We start from the raw sequence: 19,164 nt of genomic DNA, 5'->3' as shown, positions 1-19,164 counted from the left end.
AATGATGGAAAAACTGAATTTCTGTGATTGTTTTAATTTTATTTATCTTTTTTGTTATAAAATTGTGTCTTCATTTTCTGAGACTTGTCACTTTTATATGTATCTTTCTTTAAAGGGGATATCTGGGACTTTATGAAAGACAAAAAAACTTATTTGCTACCTACCTGTTATGCCCAGCGCCGTTCTTCCCCGGCACAGAGGTCACAAACTGCTCCTGCCGGAGACTCGGAAACCTCTATTGATGTCACGTCTACAGAGTGGAGGTTTCTTTTCCGACCATTCTGTTGACAGGCGAGACTTCCAAAGTCTTTGATTGACAGCCGATGTGCAGGCATGCCTTGTGCAGGCATGTACTACGGAGGACAGAGAATGAACTTCAATCCAATATTGCAGCCAGCATGCAGCCAGCGGGTAAGGCAAGGGTGAATCAAACACCCGAAAACCCCACACCTATGGCTGAAAATTGTTCCCTCCAAATTCAGGTGACAGAGTCCCTTTAATCCTTCTGACTCTTGGAAAAAGTGGCAACCTCCCTCCAACTGTAGTTGACACACCTGACCTGGCGGTTTATAAATCCCCAGTCTGCTACAGAGACTTACTGGTGATATTCACATTTTTCCCTTGTGAAGGCGTGGAGCTATAGCAGTCGGCTTACTTCCTCTCTGGAGCTGTTAGAGGATGTTTGGAGTTACCTCTCTGAGTCTGCTCAAACTAAATTAATTTCCCTTGTCTGTCTAACTTTTTGTCTTTAGTTTACAGTGCTCATCCCTCCCCCTCCTTATCCATGACTAGCTCTAGGGAGATACAGAGCTTAGGTTCCTGCTCAGCGATTGGTGAGGAACCAATTTAGGGATGGTAGGGCAGGTAGATTGTTATCAGATCTGCCTAGGGTTCTCCGCTCACCCTTTCCCTAGTGTCTGTGCTTCCTTCCCCCTCATCTCTTCATGTTGTACTTAGTCTTCCCACACTGTGTGTGACATTATCACCGGCCGTGCATATTTTGGAAAAAAAAACTGACACATGGTTTTATTTGTGTATGTTTTTCTCCTCCGGGCTTGTTTTTTATTTTTATTCCTTGGTTATGGATCCAATTGCAGGGCTGACAGAGCAGCTACGCTGTCTGTCTCTGGAGGTGACTGATCTCCACCATGAGGTTCTGCAGCAGCAACAGCGGCTCCAGGTTGCTAATGACTAATCTCTGCAGGTAGGCCGGTCCAGCTGGAATCCAAGGTTGCCCTCCCGGACAACGTTTCTGGAGGTAGAGACAAGGTTTTTGTTTTCAAGGAAGCTTGCAAACTGTATTTTAAACTTCGTCCTCACTCCTCTGGAAATAAGGAGCAACAAGTTGGTATTGTGATCTCTCTGCTACAAAGAGATCCTAAATGGAGCCTCTTTTTCGGGGTACTGCACCTTTTGCCAGGGGAGCGGTCTAGCGGTGAACCAGTTTTGGGGGAGGTGGAGGAACCCGTGCAGTTAGGAGGTGCCTCTGCATCGTACCTTCTGCAGTCAGATGCAGAGTGACAGTCTGTTGCGTCTGACACATCTGTGACAAAACCTTCCATAAGTGACCCCATGTCTGGGAGCTATAACCCTCAAGGCAGGGTTTTGTTTTCTTATGCTTGTATGCTTGCACAATAAAAATTATTTATAAAAAAACAAAAATATTTTTGTGTTGCCACAAGAGTGTTGTCTATTTTCAGATGGATGAGTTGTGGTTTGTATTACACAAAAAGAGATTTAAAAAAAAAAAAAATTCTTTAACAAATTTTTTATATGACAACAGATGTAGTAATAAGAATTAGATAACAAATAACTAAAACAATACACCAATAATCAAACGTGGTACAAATACAAGTAAGATAGATACTGGGACCAAAGTGGAGAGTTCACTAAAATTTGAAGGGTTTGGTCCAGGTAAACAAGATTTTTACGTTTTAATGGTGTTTATTAGGCAAGATAAATAACGTCAATTTTATAGTCAGGTCATTACCGACAGAATGAAACCAAATATGTATAACTAGATGGTGGCCCGATTCTAACGCATCAGGTATTCTAGAATATGTATGTAGTTTATTTATGAAGATTTTAGAATAATGCAATGAATACACAGGATTCGGCCGGCTGGGCGCGACCAATTAGCGAAGCGTGGTTCAAATCCCACGGCAATTCGTGGGCGGACTGAGTCTGTCGCTGATTGTTCGCGGCTGGCCAGGCATGACCAATCAGTGAAGCCAGGGCCGGCTCCAGGTTTTTGAGGGCCCCAGGCGAAAGAGTCTCACAGCCCACGTAGCATAGAACACAGCCCACGTAGTATATAGCACAGCTATGTAGTATATAGCACAGCTACGTAGCATATAACAGCCACGTAGTATATAGCACAGCCACGTAGTATATAGCACAGCCACATAGTATATAACACAGCCACGTAGTATATAGCACAGCCACATAGTATATTGCATAGCCATGTAGTATATTGCACAGCCACGTAGTATGTAGCACAGCCACATAGTATATTGCACAGCCACGTATATTGCACAGCCACGTAGTATATTGCACAGCCACATAGTATATGCACAGCCCACGCAGTATATAACAGCCCACGTAGTATATAGCACACCCCACGTAGTATATAGCATAGCCTATGCAGTATATAACACAGCCCACGTAGTATATAACACAGCCATGTAGTATATAGCACAGCCACGTAGTATATTGCACAGCCCAAGTAGTATATAGCACAGCGATGTAGTATATAACAGCCCACACAGTATATAACAGCCCGCGTAGTATATAGCACAGCCCACGCAGTATATAACAGCCACGTAGTATGTAGCACAGCCACGTAGTATATTGCACAGCCACGTAGTATATAGCACAGCCCACGTAGTATATATCACAGCGACGTAGTATATAACACAGCTCACACAGTATATAACACAGCCCACGCAGTATATAACACCGCCCACGCAGTATATAACACCACCCACTCAGTATATAACAGCCCACGTAGTATATAACACAGCCCACGTAGTATATAGCAATGTGGACACCATATCCCTGTTAAAAAAGAATTAAAATAAAAAATAGTTATATTCTCATCTTCCGGCGGCCCCCGCAGGCATTTAGCCATGCTCCTCGCGATGCTCCGTTCCCAGTAATGCCTTGCGGTAATAACCCGTGATGATGTACTGGTCTCGCGAGACCGCTATGTCATCTGGGGTCACTGCCACAATGCATTCTTGGGACCGGAGCGTCGCGAGGAGCGGAAAAGGCTGCAGTGGATGCCGGAAGGTGAGCATTTGATTTTTTTTTATTATTATTATTTTTAACACTATATGTTTTTACTATTGATGCTGCATAGGCAGCATCAATAGTAAAAAGTTGGTCACACTTACAGGGTTAATGGCAGCGTTAACGGACTGCGTTACACCGCGCTATGCCGCGGTGTAACGTAGTCCGTTTAACGGACTGCTAAAATGCTATGTGGGCGCTGACTGGAGGGGAGTATGCAGGGGGCACTGACTGGAGGGGAGTAGGGAGGGGCCAATTCGCAGCCAGACTGTGCCTGTCGCTGATTGGTCGCGCCCAGCCGGCCGCGACCAATCAGTGACATCAGTGGCGTAACTACAAAGTTATGGGCCCCGGTGCGAACTTCCAAATGGGGCCCCCCCCTACCCCCCCCCCTACCCCCCCCCACCTTCCCCCGCCCCCACAACCCCCCCACCTTCCCCCGCCCCGCTTCCCCTAGATACGCCTCGGACTGTTGCAGGAATCTCCTGCACTGCAACATGGTGTTGGGTGCCAGCACAGCCCACACAGTGGTATATCCAGCACAGCCCGCACAGTGGTATATCCAGCACAGCCCGCACAGTGGTATATCCAGCACAGACCGCACAGTGGTATATCCAGCACAGACCGCACAGTGGTATATCCAGCACAGACCGCACAGTGGTATATCCAGCACAGACCGCACAGTGGTATATCCAGCACAGCCCGCACAGTGGTATATACAGCAGAGCCCGCACAGGGATATATACAGCAGAGCCTGCACAGTGGTATATAGAGCACAGCCCGCACAGTGGTATATACAGCAGAGCCCGCACAGGGATATATAGAGCACAGCCCGCACAGTGGTATATCCAGCAGAGCCCGCACAGTGGTATATACAGCACAGCCCGCACAGTGGTATATACAGCAGAGCCCGCACAGTGGTATATACAGCACAGACCGCACAGTGGTATATAGAGCACAGCCCGCAGTGGTATATAGAGCACAGCCCGCACAGTGGTATATAGAGCACAGCCCGCACAGTGGTATATAGAGCACAGCCCGCACAGTGGTATATAGAGCACAGCCCGCACAGTGTTATATACAGCAGAGCCTGCACAGTGGTATATAGAGCACAGCCCGCACAGTGGTATATACAGCACAGCCCGCACAGTGTTATATACAGCAGAGCCCGCACAGTGGTATATAGAGCACAGCCCGCACAGTGTTATATACAGCAGAGCCCGCACAGTGGTATATACAGCACAGCCCGCACAGTGTTATATACAGCAGAGCCCGCACAGTGGTATATACAGCACAGCCCGCACAGTGTTATATACAGCAGAGCCCGCACAGTGGTATATAGAGCACAGCCCGCACAGTGTTATATACAGCAGAGCCCGCACAGTGGTATATACAGCAGAGCCCGCACAGTGGTATATACAGCAGAGCCCGCACAGTGGTATATACAGCAGAGCCCGCACAGGGATATATACAGCAGAGCCCGCACAGGGATATATACAGCAGAGTCCCCACAGGGGTATATACAGCAGAGCCCGCACAGGGATATATAGAGCACAGCCCACATCTCATCTCATCCCCCCCCCCCGATAATGGCCCCACAGTCCGGTTAAAAAGAAAAAAAAAAAAAAAAAACTCTCCTCACCTTTCCTTTTGCCCGCGCTGCTCCTGGCGGCTGAAGTCTGCCCAGGACACTGCAGGTGCGCGATGATATGACGTCATCGCGCACCCGCAGTGTACTGTCAGAGGCAGAGCGGGGAATGATGGGAGAGGAAGCGTCAGGTGACGCTCTCTCCTCCCATCATTGCATTGAACTATACCGGTGTCATAGACGCCGGTATAGTTAAATGCGGCGGCGGCGGCGGCACTGGGGGGGGTTCCGGGGGAGGAACAGTGCAGCGGCCCACTACTGGCATCGGCTCTTCTGGCATTTGCCAGAAGTGCCCGATGGCCAGCCTGGCCCTGCTCAGACCTGCCGGCCCGGGGCCCCTGACCTGCGGGGCCCGGTCGCAATGGCGACCGCTGCGACCGCGGTAGTTACGCCCCTGAGTGACATGGGATTTCCGTGACAAACAAACAGACAGACAAACAGATGGAAGTGGACCTTAGACAATTATATAGATTTATTTTGTATTGTATCACTTGTTTGCAATAAAATACAATTAAAAAAAGGGTTTTTTTATGCCGCTCTATTGTAATAGCCATAAGTTCCAAAATATCCATCAATGTCTACTTTATCAAGTAACACAGTAAAATGAAGACTTTTTAGAAAATAAGCAAAGTGATAAATTGTCAAGCTGAATCCTTAGGGTATGTTTCCATGTTCATGAATCCTACATACACTATGTTCCAACTTATTATGCAAATGACATTTTTATCGGATTTTCCTAAATGGTCGGTACAAATGACAGTCAGTCTAATAAAAGTCATCACCCGTTAGAGTCTACATCGAATTTTATTGAATAAACCTCCCAATGATAACAGTATAATCTCCAAAATGAATAAAACCTCACAATGCACTGTTCCAAATTATTAGGCACAGTAGAATTTCTAGACATTTTATATGTTTTAAAGAACTGAAAATGCTCATTTCTGGAATTTGCAGCATTAAGAGGTCACATTCACTGAACAAAAAAAACTATTTAACTCCAAAACATCCTAACAGGCCAAGTTACATGTTAACATAGGAACCCTTCTTTGATATCACCTTCACAATTCTTGCATCCATTGAACTTGTAAGTTTTTGGAGAGTTTCTGCTTGTATTTCTTTGCATGAAGTTAGAATAGCCTCCCAGAGCTGCTGTTTTAATGTGAACTGCCTCCCACCCTCATAGATCTTTTGCTTGAAGATCCTCCAATGGTTCTCTATAGGGTTGAGGTCAGGGAAAGATGGTGGCCACACCATGAGTTTATCTCCTTTTATGCCCATAGCAGCCAATGACTCAGTGGTATTCTTTGCAGCATGAGATGGTGCATTGTCAGCATGAAGATGACTTTGCTCCTGAAGGCACGTTTCTGCTTTTTATACCATGGAAGAAAGTTGTTAGTCAGAAACGCTATATACTTTGCAGAGGTCATTTTCATACCTTCAGGAACTTTAAAGGGCCCTACCAGCTGTTTCTCCATGATTCCATCCCAAAACATGACTTGACATGACATCCTTGCTGACGTTGCAGCCTTGTTGGGACATGGTGGCCATCCACCAATCATCCACTACTCTCATCCATTTGGACCATTCAGGGTTGCTCGACACTCATCAGTAAACAAGACTGTTTGAAAATTAGTCCTCATGTATGTCTGGGTCCACTGCAACCGTTTCTGCTTGTGAACACTGTTTAGGCATACCTCCCAACCATCCCGGATCCAGCGGGACTGTCCCGATTTTGACAGTCAGCCCCGCCATCCCGGGCGGGACATTAGTTGTCCCGCACTGGTTGGGAGGTGTGTACATCACCCAGCAGGGCCGTATCACATGCCTAGGGCGGGGACAATGCAGGGGGCGGCACCTGAGCAAGGTTTGTTGCTGTTTTTTTTTTTTTTTTTATAAAAGCTGGGTCACCTCCCGACCGACCCCGCCCCCCGGCTGCCTCCCACCCACCCTCCTTGAAGACGATACTCACCCTGCTCCAGCAATGCCTGGTCTCGGCTTCTGCAGCACTCCTGAATGAGCGGTCACGTTGTACCGCTCATTAAGGTCATGAATATGTGCATATTCATGACCTTAATGAGCGGTATCACATGACCGCTCACGCAGGAAGAAGGTGCTGCGCCGGGAGTCGGGACAGAGCGAGAGGGATGTCGGCTCGGCCGCGCGGTGAGGAACAGGTAAGTATGAGGGACGGAGGGATGAGGGGACAGGGTAGGGGGGATGAAGGAGGATGGTAAGCCGCACCATTCAAGAGGGGAGCCATGCATACAGGGGGGGAAATATGGGTCATGCATACAGGGGGGGATATGAGCCATGCATACAGGAGGGGGAAATATGAGCCATACATACAGGGGGAGGGGGAATATGAACCATGCATACAGGGTGGAATATGAGCCATGCATTCAGGAGGGGGGTCATTATACAGTATTAAGCATCATGTGGGATCATTATATAGTATGGAGAACTGTGTGGCCATTATACAGTATGGAGCATCATGTGTGGCCGTTATACAGTATGGAGCATCATGTGTGGCCAATGACCATTATACAGTATGGAGCATCATGTGTGGCCATTGTACAGTATGGAGCATCATGTGTGGCCATTATACAGTATTGAGCATCATGTGGGATCATTATACAGTATGGAGAACTGTGTTTGGCCATTATACAGTATGGAGCACTATATGTGGCCATTATACAGTATGGAGCACTATGTGTGGCCATTATACAGTATGGAGCACTGTGTGGCCATTATACATTATGGAGCATCAAGTGGCCATTATACAGTATGGAGCATCATGTGTGTCCATTATACAGTATGGAGCACTGTGTGGCCATTATACAATATGCAGCATCATGTGGGCTCATTATACTGTATGGAGCATCACGTGGGGCCAGTACACTGTACGCAGCATCATTTGGGGCCATTATACAGTATGGAGCATCATGTGTGGCCATTATACAGTATGGAGCATAATGTGGCCATTATACAGTATGGAGCATCATGTGTGGCCATTATACAGTATGGAGCATCATGTGTGGCCATTATACAGTACGCAGCATCATGTGTGGCCATTATACAGTACAAAGCATCATGTGGGGCTATTATACAGTATGGAGCATAATGTGGCCAATGGCCATTATACAGTATGGAGCATCATGTGTGGCCACTATACAGTATGGAGCATCATGTGGCCATTATACAGTATGGAGCATCATGTGTGGCCATTATACAGTAAGCAGCATCATGTGGGCCCATTATACTGTATGGAGCATCACGTGGGGCCAGTACACTGTACGCAGCATCATTTGGGGCCATTATACAGTACGGAGCGTCATGTGTGGCCATTATACAGTATGGAGCGTCATGTGTGGCCATTATACAGTATGGAGCGTCATGTGTGGCTATATTTTTTTTGTTTATAATTATTGTTTATGAAACATTGTGATCAGAAGTGCTAAATGGGTGTGGTTGGGGCGTGACTAGTTGTGAAATGGGTGTGGTCAGAGGTGTGGCCTAAAATTTGCCGCCGTGCAAATAGTAGTTTTCCTTTAATTAGAATCACCTGGAAAACTAATTATCACATGTGTTTAAGATTGATTTCAGTGATCCATTGAGCCCTGAGACACAATACCATCCACGAGTTTATTTGAAAAACAAAACAATTAAATCTTTATGACACTTAAATCCAATTTGCATAATAATTTGGAACATAGTGTACAGCCGCAGCGTCCAATCCGCAGCTGCCAGATGTTACAGCATAGTGGAAGGGATTTTATGAAATTCCATCTCCACTATGCATGCAGGTCTGCATCCGGCAGCCCTGTGTATTCAGACATGTGGTGCATCTTTCCAGACCGCAGCATGTATATTTATCTTGCAGAGACGCTCCGTCTCCGCAAGATAAATAACCCAGTCTATGAATACGACGCGGTGATTCCACATGTGTTAAATGAACACATCCGGAATCACCACGCGTACAACAGGAGGCGGCGCTTTGGGCGGAGCGGGGTATCCGCTGCGTCCAAAGCGCTGGGATTCCAGAACGTGGAAACATACCCTTAGGCCGGTTTCACACGTCCAGATAATTCCGCAGAAATCGGTACCGGAGTTATCCGTGTCCGTGTGCTCACGTGGCACATCAGTGTGGCACATGTGCAGCAGCCGTGTGCCGCCCGTGTGCCGCCTGAGGACCACACGGACCGTGCAGGAGAGACAGCGCTACAGTAAGCAGTGATGCACATATTCATCACTGTAATGAGTGGTACCATGTGACCGCTCACACAGGACAAGCTGCCGGCGCTGAGAGGAGACATCGCGGGAGCTGGGTGAGTATTTCTCTGCAAGTGGCCAGGCGGCGCACTGGGGATGGGAGGCGGGAGGTCACCAGCAAACTTTATTTTAACAAAAAAGAACAAAAACTTGATCTTTCATCTCTTCTCTCCTGCAGGGGAGAAGAGATGAATGCCGCCTTCAGCACAACACGTACGGGGGACAGCGCTTACTGTAACGCTGTCTCTCCTGTGGGCGGTACGTGCACACGGAGGAGAGTGCACACTGTTCTCCGTGTGCACGTGTGCAGGACGTATTGCTGTACATGCTGCCGGAGATAAGCGGACATGTCTCCGTGTTTTCAACACGGACACACGGTCCGTGAAAACATGGAGACATGTGCATAGACCCATTCATTTGAATGGGTCTACGTGTGTCAGTGTCTCCGGTACGTGAGAAAACTGTCAGTACACGTACCGGAGACACTGACGTGTGAAAGAGGCCTTAGGCTACGTTCACATTTGCGCCTTTGGGCGCAGCGTCGTCGACGCAACGCACGACGCAAGGTGAACGCATGTAAAACGCACTGCTTTTCGACGCATGCATTTGCCGCATGCGTCGAAAAACGCAGCATTTTTTTGTAAAAAAATTGCGTTTTTTACAAAAAAAAGCTGCGTTTTCCGACGCATGCGTTTTCCTAAAGTGATGTCATTCTTTACACAATTGCACAAAATAAAGCCCCAATTAGTGTCTAGACACTAGATAAAGACCACCAATGGCTAGAAGAGGGTGGGTGTATTGGAATTTGTGTATATATACCCTGGCAGAGATGAATTCCTCAGATTTGGCTGTGGTGCATCATGATGGCGCGTCCTATGGAGAGTATCTACATGGATATGGAGTTGGATTTTGCTTTGGCTAATGCCTATGCTATCGCCTGTTACGAGAAAAGGAAAAGAGATAAACGGAGATGGAGTCATCGGCGCTTTTGGCTACACCCTATTGTGGAAGTCCGAGAGAGCCGTGGAGCCTACCATTGCTTGTTTGGCGAGCTAAATGACAACCTGGAAAAATATTTTGAATATACCAGGATGTCTCAAGACAGCTTCCGCTATCTGCTGCGTCTGGTGGAAGGAGCCATTACCAGGCAGGACACACAGCTCCGGAGATCAATTTCTGCAGAGGAACGGCTGCTGGTGACTCTACGGTACGTAATGTAGCTATTTGAACGACTGTGATATGTTCTGCCCTTTTTTTTTTTTTTTTTTTGTGAATTTTTTTTGGGTGGGTATGGTAAATGTATTTTTTTTTTACTACAATGTACTTTAATTAAATGTATTTATTTTTCTTCTTGGCAGTTTCCTGGCTACCGGAGAGACCTTAAGATCCCTGCATTTCCAATTCAGGATTGGAGTCTCCACACTTTCGGGAATTATTGCTGACACATGCCGCGCTTTGTGGGACAATCTCCGGGATGAATTTTTACCCCTCCCTACAACTGAATTATGGGAGGCCAACGCCAAAAAATTTGAACAACTGTGTTCTTTCCCTAACTGTATTGGAGCTGAGGAAGGGAAGCACATTAGGATTACAAAGCCTGCAAGAAGTGGATCTCTGTTTTTTAATTATAAAAAATTCTTTTCCACCATGCTCATGGCAATTGCAGGTGCGGACTGTAGGTTTGTCGCTGTGGACATTGGAGCGTTTGGCCGTGCAAATGACTCATGGACATTTAAGGAGTCTGATATGGGCTGAAGATTATATGAGAACAATTTTAATTTCCCCCAGCCACGACCTCTTCCCAACACTGAAGGCCCGGCAGTGCCATTTGTTGTGGTTGGGGATGAGGCATTTCAAATGTGTGCCAACCTATTGAAACCCTACTCCAGTCGGGGCTTGGACCACACAAAAAGTATTTTCAATTACAGACTGTCCAGGGCCAGAAGAACTGTGGAGTGCGCCTTTGGCATCCTTGTCTCCAAATGGCGTATATTAGGATCCGCCATTAATCTGAAAATTGAGCCAGTGGATGAGGTGGTGAAGGCTTGTGTGGTTCTCCACAATTATATTATGGCCAAAGAGAGACTGAACGTGGAGCTAGATGAACCCATATCAAACCCATTGCCCGATTACCAAAATGATCCTCTGAGGAAAAGTGTTGAAATTGGGCAGATGAGGGATCGATTTGCTTCCTATTTTGTTTCAGATGTTGGCCGTGTGTCATGGCAAGATACAATGGTGTAGTGTTTATGTTTTACTGTTGGACTTTATTATGGTTTTAACTGCAAAAATAAATACCTTTACTGTGCTAAAAATATAATATAATGACAATAAGATATTTCTACACTATTATGTGCAATAAATGTCATCAGTGTATTGGCATCTACCTATATTTTATAAATGTTTGTGTTTTGACTAAACTTACTTTAATGTGCCCTAACATATAAAAACTTGCTACGCTTTTTTTTAAATGTTGTTGTTTAATAAAAAATATTTAAAAATTTTCTAGACTTCTCCAAAGTCCATTTTCCTACCAACTGCGCTAAAACTGTGTACCGCCCAAAATGTACTCAGGTGATCACCAGCTCCCAAATGGACTCAGCAAAACCACCACACTTTTGTTCACATGGCCGTGTGTTCGATAGTTGAGCGAACATGATCGGCTCCCTCCTTGGCAAACTGTCAAGCTTCCAGACTAGTTGCATGTGGATCACGGCTTCATTGAGCACGCTGGCTGATCATCAATTTTCACACGCCGCAGCTGCATGTGCTGCGGCAGTGTGACTGGCACTACACCATGGCGAGGCCAACAAATAGGCTTCAGTTGTGCATGGGTTGTGCCACTCACACAGCCTTGGAACATGCGGCTGCAGTGCCGGAAAAAAGCAGATCATCAACCGCACACCAGGAAGCCGGGTCCATATGCAAGTAGTTGGAAAGTGTTTAGCTTGCCAAGGAGGGAGCCGATCTTGTTCGCTCCACTCTTGCAAGTCTAAACTATCGAAGTCAGGATGCAGAAATACATCCTGATTCAAATAGTGTCGACACTTGGCCACGTGACCATTGCAACCACCACACCAGAGCCCTGACCTTATTCTATGTATACAGTCTATGTAATAATCCTGTTTGTGTTTGTAAATACCTCATAGAACAATGAGAGACACCCAAAAAAGTCGAAATAAAAATTGTTAAAATAGTGTCTGACATTGCATATATATGAGGTTTTTAAAACACAAAATATGTGAAGACGGCGCACGGTGTGAGTTGCCGATAACTATAGTGTACAATAAAAACAAATATTGCTTGAAAAATAACAGTTTTATTAGGGGAAACAGAAACAAAAGGGTGAAATAGAACTATGGGGTATCAACGTCAGCTATCAGGGGTGAGTGGTAGCTCCCTGCTTGGGAGTGGGTAGAGGAAGAGGAGGATGTGGAGCCGTAGTCCAAAAGACTGGATGGCAATTCAAAGCCCTCTGTGTATGCCGGCGAAGATACCGCCACCTCTGTAGGGGAGGGAGGAGGCAACACAAGTCTGCTACTTGGTCTTGACTGGCTCTGGCTGCTCCTGCTCCGGCTCGACCCCAGACGAGATCTTGGTGTCTGTGTTGGAGCAGCCAGAGCCACAGCAGCTGTTCTTGTAGTCTTCCTCCTCTTTTTTTGTCCCTCAGCGCCTTCCCCAGCAGGACGGGTTCGGGAGGTTGAGGCCCTAGCAGGAGCAGGAGGAGGCGGCTCTGTGTGATGGTGTCGGTGGCGGCGTCCCTCGGCACCCGGACGTCGGTAGAGTTGCTCTGCAGCAGGAGTCGGAGTCATGCTAGCCAGCGATGGTACTACGGGCATTGTAGTCGCTGACTGCATGATCCGAGCCTGCTGCAGAGCACTCATGTAGGCATTGTTGCAGGCCTGCATCACCGAAATCTGGAGTTCCGGCGTAAGATGTTCCACCATGCCCTTCGCAATGGCACTAAAAAAATGTTTTGCCAGCCTCATGAGCTCGGATTCCATTGTTTCAAGGCGCCGGTCGATAGTGGCTAGAGCAGTGTCCATTCTATCTCCCAGCGCCTTGAAACAATTTTGGAAGACCGTGCCCAAATGAAAATATTCGGGCATTAGCGGCCTGTCCGAGGCCCGCTGACACTGGTGGGAATAACCAAACGAAGGAGCGACAGAGGCCTCGGCCAGGGGAACACCTGATGGACCGGCTGCCGGTTCTCCAGAAAGTGGTGCAAGCCTGCTCTCGCTGTGGGATGGCTGTGACGGGTCAGATGGCGATTCATGAAGGACCGCTCCAGATGGCCAAACAGGCTCGAGGGTGCTGCTGTGTGTTCTGTGAAAAGATAAGGAAAACATTAGTATTAAAAAAATAACATATCACATACGCCAAGTCCTGTAATATAATAAAGTTAACATTACATCACACAACACTAAAATATTTTAAAATATAACTCCGTCTGTCCGTTAGTCTGTCTGTCCTTAACTCATCATTCGCTCATCATTCGCTGATTGTTCTCGCCAGCTGCCTGTCATGGCTGACGGGCCCAGTGCAGAAGAAAATGAGCGCTCCTTCCCGCAGTCAATGCCTGTCGCCCACATACTCAAAAACCCTGCTATGCTTGCCCTCTGTTGGCGTTTGAGATGACCGACTGCCAGCTTTTACGATGATCGCAGGACCTGCCATGACATCACGGTCATGTGACCGAGACGACATCACAGTTCCTGCGATCAGACCTACCCTGGCTTGGAACGGAACCTGTCGTGGACTACAAGGACTCACGCGGTAATAAATTAAAAAAAAAAAAAAAAAAAAACAGCCACAAAACTGGATGGGCAATATACCATGGCACTAGTGAAAATGTAAAGTGGCTGGCCAATATACTACGTGTACTACGTGGAATGCCCAATATACTACGTGGATGGACAATATGCTATGTGGCTGGACAATGTTCTATGTGGCTGGGCAATATACTATGTGGATGAGAAATATAATACGTGGCTAGGACATGTACTATGTGGCTGGACAATATGCTATGTGGCTGTGCAATAAACTAAGTGGCTTGTCAACATACTATGTGGATGGGCAATGTAATACGTGGCTTGGCAATGTACTATGTGGCTGGGCAATTTGCTATGTGGACATGCATATTGTGCAGTACCCGATGCGTTGCACTAGGTACACCAAATACTTACTCTCGGCGGCCAAGGATTGGTCTCAGGAACTGCAACGCCCTTGTATATTTGTATGTGGATGACCTGGCCGCAGCAGCACCACTTCGAGCCTGCTTCTCCTCCTTCCGCAGGCCCCGATTGAAACGGTCCTTCATGGATCGCCATCTGGTCTTCAACTTTTTGACTGTGAATGCAAACCAAAAAAAAGGTTAGATATTGTACATTTCCAAATGATAACACAGCCGTGTGCGATGCAACAAAGTTGAAGGCGTTGATCACATCACACACGGTTGTGTTATCCTGGACTGATGGGTCTGTGCGGAGTTTCAGAAATACTTACCAAAGTTTGATTTGTCCGCAGTGGATGCGCTGTCAAAGCCATCCCACAGCGATTTTGCCACCTCCGCCCGCATCCGCCTCAACACGACCTGGTCCGCGTGCCGGGGGTCACGGCTGTCCCACAACGGGCAACGCTCCTGTATGCTGGCAATAAGGAGATCGACATTTACACTCTCCTCGCGGTCCCGTTGTGAAACCTAGAATAATATAAAAACATTAATGTTATAACGTTTTGAAAAAATTGCCAACAACAACAACAACCACCACCACAACCCACCCACCCCCCTTCACCCGGGAAAAAAAAGGAAATAAAAATAAAAAAATGTCCTTTTGTTTTGAAAAATACTTACCGTCTTGCCGCCACAGCTTGGCCCCGAGGTCGCTGCTCCTGCTGGGTACCTTCCTCCTCACTTGCAGAAGCCTGTAATTGTTTACAAAATAAATTAGTGCCAAGTGTACAAATGACAGCGAATAGTAAGCAACTGTACATAATTTACTTACCGAACTCCCCTGCGCCGTGTGGCTCGATGAGTCGGTCGCCATTCTACCTTGACAATTCTGCAAGGACAAATTAAAAAAAAATTTACATGAAAAGCACAAAAACACAGCCACATAAAAGAAAATAGCAAAAAATAAAAATACATCATTACTACCACAACGGACTGTTCAATCATAGGACAATGCCAACTCAGCAAGCGCTGATCAAACCACAACGCCATACATTGCAATAAAAATCAATGGCAGAAACGACACAATGCAGAGTATAGCAAAAGCTTAATTAGGTTCCAGAAAAGATAAAAAAACAATTCAGCAACAACAGCCCCCTATGTAGAAATCAAAAAAATTAGACACATATACCTTTTTGGTTTAACAAAAAAAATATATATATTTACAAAGGGCAAAGAAAAGGCAAACTAGCATAAACCGCCATACTTTACAATAAAAAACAGCAAGACATGACCCAAGAAAACGCCATACGGTTACCCCCAGAAATAGAAACCAGAATTAAAACCACATAAACCAGAAATTAAACAAGAAAATCCTTAAAAACACAGTGGAACAACCGCATGACAACAGAAGAACCCAAAACACATTAAAACCAATCCAAAAACAAGCAAGGCCGGAGACAAGAAAACGCCATCATATAACGCCAGAAATACATCAGAAACAGATGTAAAAACACAGATTTTCAATAAAAACCCACAGTGGCATAGCCGTAATAAAGTACAGACCAAACATTGCACAAATTGAATTCAAAATGAACAAATAAAACACGGAAAAAAAATGCAATGAGAAATTATATACTTACAGCTTTTGAAAGCAGATCACTCTTGTTCTCTGTAGGCTTGTGTCCTCATGCCAATTGAAAGACAATGCCAATCCCTTTTTTTGTATATATAGGGTCTTTTGTCAGTGTCTAGACACCGTCTAGACACTTTTCTTGTTTTTTAATCAAAAGACGCATGCGTCGTACAACGCACTGCGACGCAATTACTTGCGTCTTCTGCGTTGTTAATTGACTTCAATGGGGGTTTTGGCGCATCGACGACGCAAGCGCAACGCATTCGTTTTTTGAAAAATTTATGACGCCGAAAAACTGCAACATGTTGCGTTTGCCGCGCCCTGCCAGGTGCGCTGAAACGACGCACGCGTCGCAAAACGCACCAAAACGCATGACAACGCATGTCCATGCGCCCTCAATGTTAAAGATAGGGGCGCATGACGCATGCGTCGTTATGCGTCGACGATGCTGCATCCAAAGGCGCAAATGTGAACGTAGCCTTAGTGGAATTCCCCAGCTCCAATCAATTTTAAAAGTAGTCACCAGCAGATGGCGCCACTGATCAAACCATAATGAATGTACTGGGGCGCTAAAAGGTCACTGTGTACCTGTGTGCAGGCGTGACTTAGTTTCATACATTAACAACTATTCTAACAAGTAATGTCAGTGTTCCCCACAGACAACAAAGTAAAATATGTATTGTTTTCCAAGAAAATGTTGGAAACATTTCAAGCATCTGCAGTAAAAGGTGTGACTAATAATATAGTTATAGTGAACATTACTTGAAGTGATTTATTGCTCACCCAATATTAGAGGTTTGCTACATTTTATTGTGCGAGACAATGAAAAGCCCAAGATTAACTAATCTAAATGCTAATCAAATAGAAGTAATAATTAGCAAAAATGTGCTGTAAATGCTCTGGATCAGTGTAAAATAGTAGAAAGATATAGCACAGAAGTGGACTGTGATCAGGGTGATCATGCCTGCTGCTTTGGCAGCTGCTGGGAATACTATGAAGCAATTTTGGGTGGGGCTGTTCTCTATTTAAGGCTGGGGTCACACTAGCGATGAATACGGATGATGAACAGGGCAGATAAGTACGCCTGCGCAGGAGCCTATGTGGATGACGCAGGGTGCGTCATGAACATGAAGCAAGCAGAATGTCGGGATCGTAAGAAGAAGGGAGGCGCAGAACTAAGACCAGAGACGCCCATCGGTTTGGATCGCAATGCAGGTGAGTATAATAAAAGTTATTTTTCCTCTCTTACAGGTTGGATCGGGGGCCGATATACAGCATTATAGAATTTGGTATATAAGCCCTGAAAGTGGGTGGCCGTAACTCGTATTTGCCAAACCTAATGACAGGTTCCCTTTAAACCCCTGAGAATCAGTTCTCACAGCCAATCGACAGTTCTGCTATCCTGATGTGCTGTGCTCCTGGGATTTTTCCTGATTTTCATATTCTTTGACCTTGGCTTGACATTTGACATATCGCTTGTTTCACAATTTGTTCCTCGATGTTTCCTCCTGGTTCTGACTCAGTTCAAACTATTCTTCTTCCCAGCTAGCACAACTGTACATTAGCTAACTCTTCCCCAGCCCAGTGACCCCTGTGTAAGTCCAGTTTTCTGTACAGGGCTTAAAGAGTGAAAACCAGGGCAACCCCCGAGTTTGGAAAAATGCTGCCAGGTGACCACTGAACAGTGATATCGTGATATTGGCAGAAAGCTGCTAATTAGTGGTGGGGGTGAGGTTCCTCACCAGGAGGACTACATGGCACAAGACAACTAATTTAGTGATAATCTGCTGATAAAACACTGATTTCATTGAAACTACAACAAGCAGCCCAGTAAATGATACCACTGGAATCAGGGGCTCTGCCCTTGTATCATGCTGCTCTCAGATTCAAAGTAAAAACCTGCTGACAGATTACTGTTTAACCCCTTTACCCTCAAGGGTTGTTTGCACATTAACGACCGGGCCAATTTTTACAATTCTAACCATTATCCCTTTATAAGGTAATAACTCTGGAACACTTCAACGGATCTTGGCGATTCTGAGACTGTTTTATCGTGACATATTGCACTTCACTTTAGTGGTAAAATTCCTTCGATATAACTTGCATTTATTTGTGTAAAAAAATGGAAATTTGGCGAAAATTTGGAAAATTTAGCAATTTTCAAACTTTGAATTTTTCTGCCCTTAAAACAGGGAAATATGTCACACATAATAGTTAATAGATAACATTTCCTACATGTCTACTTTACATCAGCACAATTTTAGAAGCAAAAATTTTTTTTGTTAGGAAGTTATAAGGGTTAAAAGATGACCTGCGATTTCTCATTTTTACAACAAAATTTACAAAACCATTTTTTTTAGGGACCACATCAGAGTTGAAGTCACTTTGTTGGGTCTATATGGCAGAAAATACCCAAAAGTTACACTATTCTAAAAACTGCACCCCTCAAGCTGATCAAAACCACATTCAAGAAGTTTATTAACCCTTCAGGTGTTTCACAGGAGCAGAAGCAACGTGGAAGGAAAAAATGAACTTTTAACTTTTTAGTCACAAAAATGATTTTTCAGCAACATTTTTTTATTTTCCCAAGGGTAAAAGGAGAAAATGGGCCACAATGGTTGTTGTCCAAATTGTCCTGAGTACGCTGATACCCCATATGTGGGGGGGACCACTGTTTGGGCGCACGGCAGAGTTCGGAAGGGAAGGAACGCCACTTGATTTTTTCAAACTAAAATTGGCTGGAATTAAGATTGGACACCATGTTACGTTTGGCAAGCCCCTGATGTGCCTAAACAGTAGAAACCCCCCACAAGTGACCCCATTTTGGAAACTAGACCCCATAAGGAACTTATCTAGATGTGTGGTGAGCACTTTAAACCCCCTAGTGCTTCACAGAAGTTTATAACGCCCGGGCGGGAAAATAAAAAATAATATTTTTTCCACAAATATGATCTTTAATCCTCAATTTTTTATTTTCCCAAGGGTAGCAGGATTAATTGGATCCCAAAAGTTGTTGTCCAATTTGTCCTGAGTACACTGATATCCCATATGTGACGGGGAACCGCTGTTTGGGCGCACGGCAGAGCTCGGAAGGAAAGGAACGCCATTTGTCTTTTTCAAACTAAAATTGGTTGGAATTAAGATTGGACA

The sequence above is a fragment of the Ranitomeya variabilis genome, chromosome 2, assembly GCF_051348905.1.
Source record: "Ranitomeya variabilis isolate aRanVar5 chromosome 2, aRanVar5.hap1, whole genome shotgun sequence".
NCBI classification, from domain to species: Eukaryota; Metazoa; Chordata; class Amphibia; order Anura; family Dendrobatidae; genus Ranitomeya; species Ranitomeya variabilis.
Note: the sequence above shows the minus strand (reverse complement) of the source record.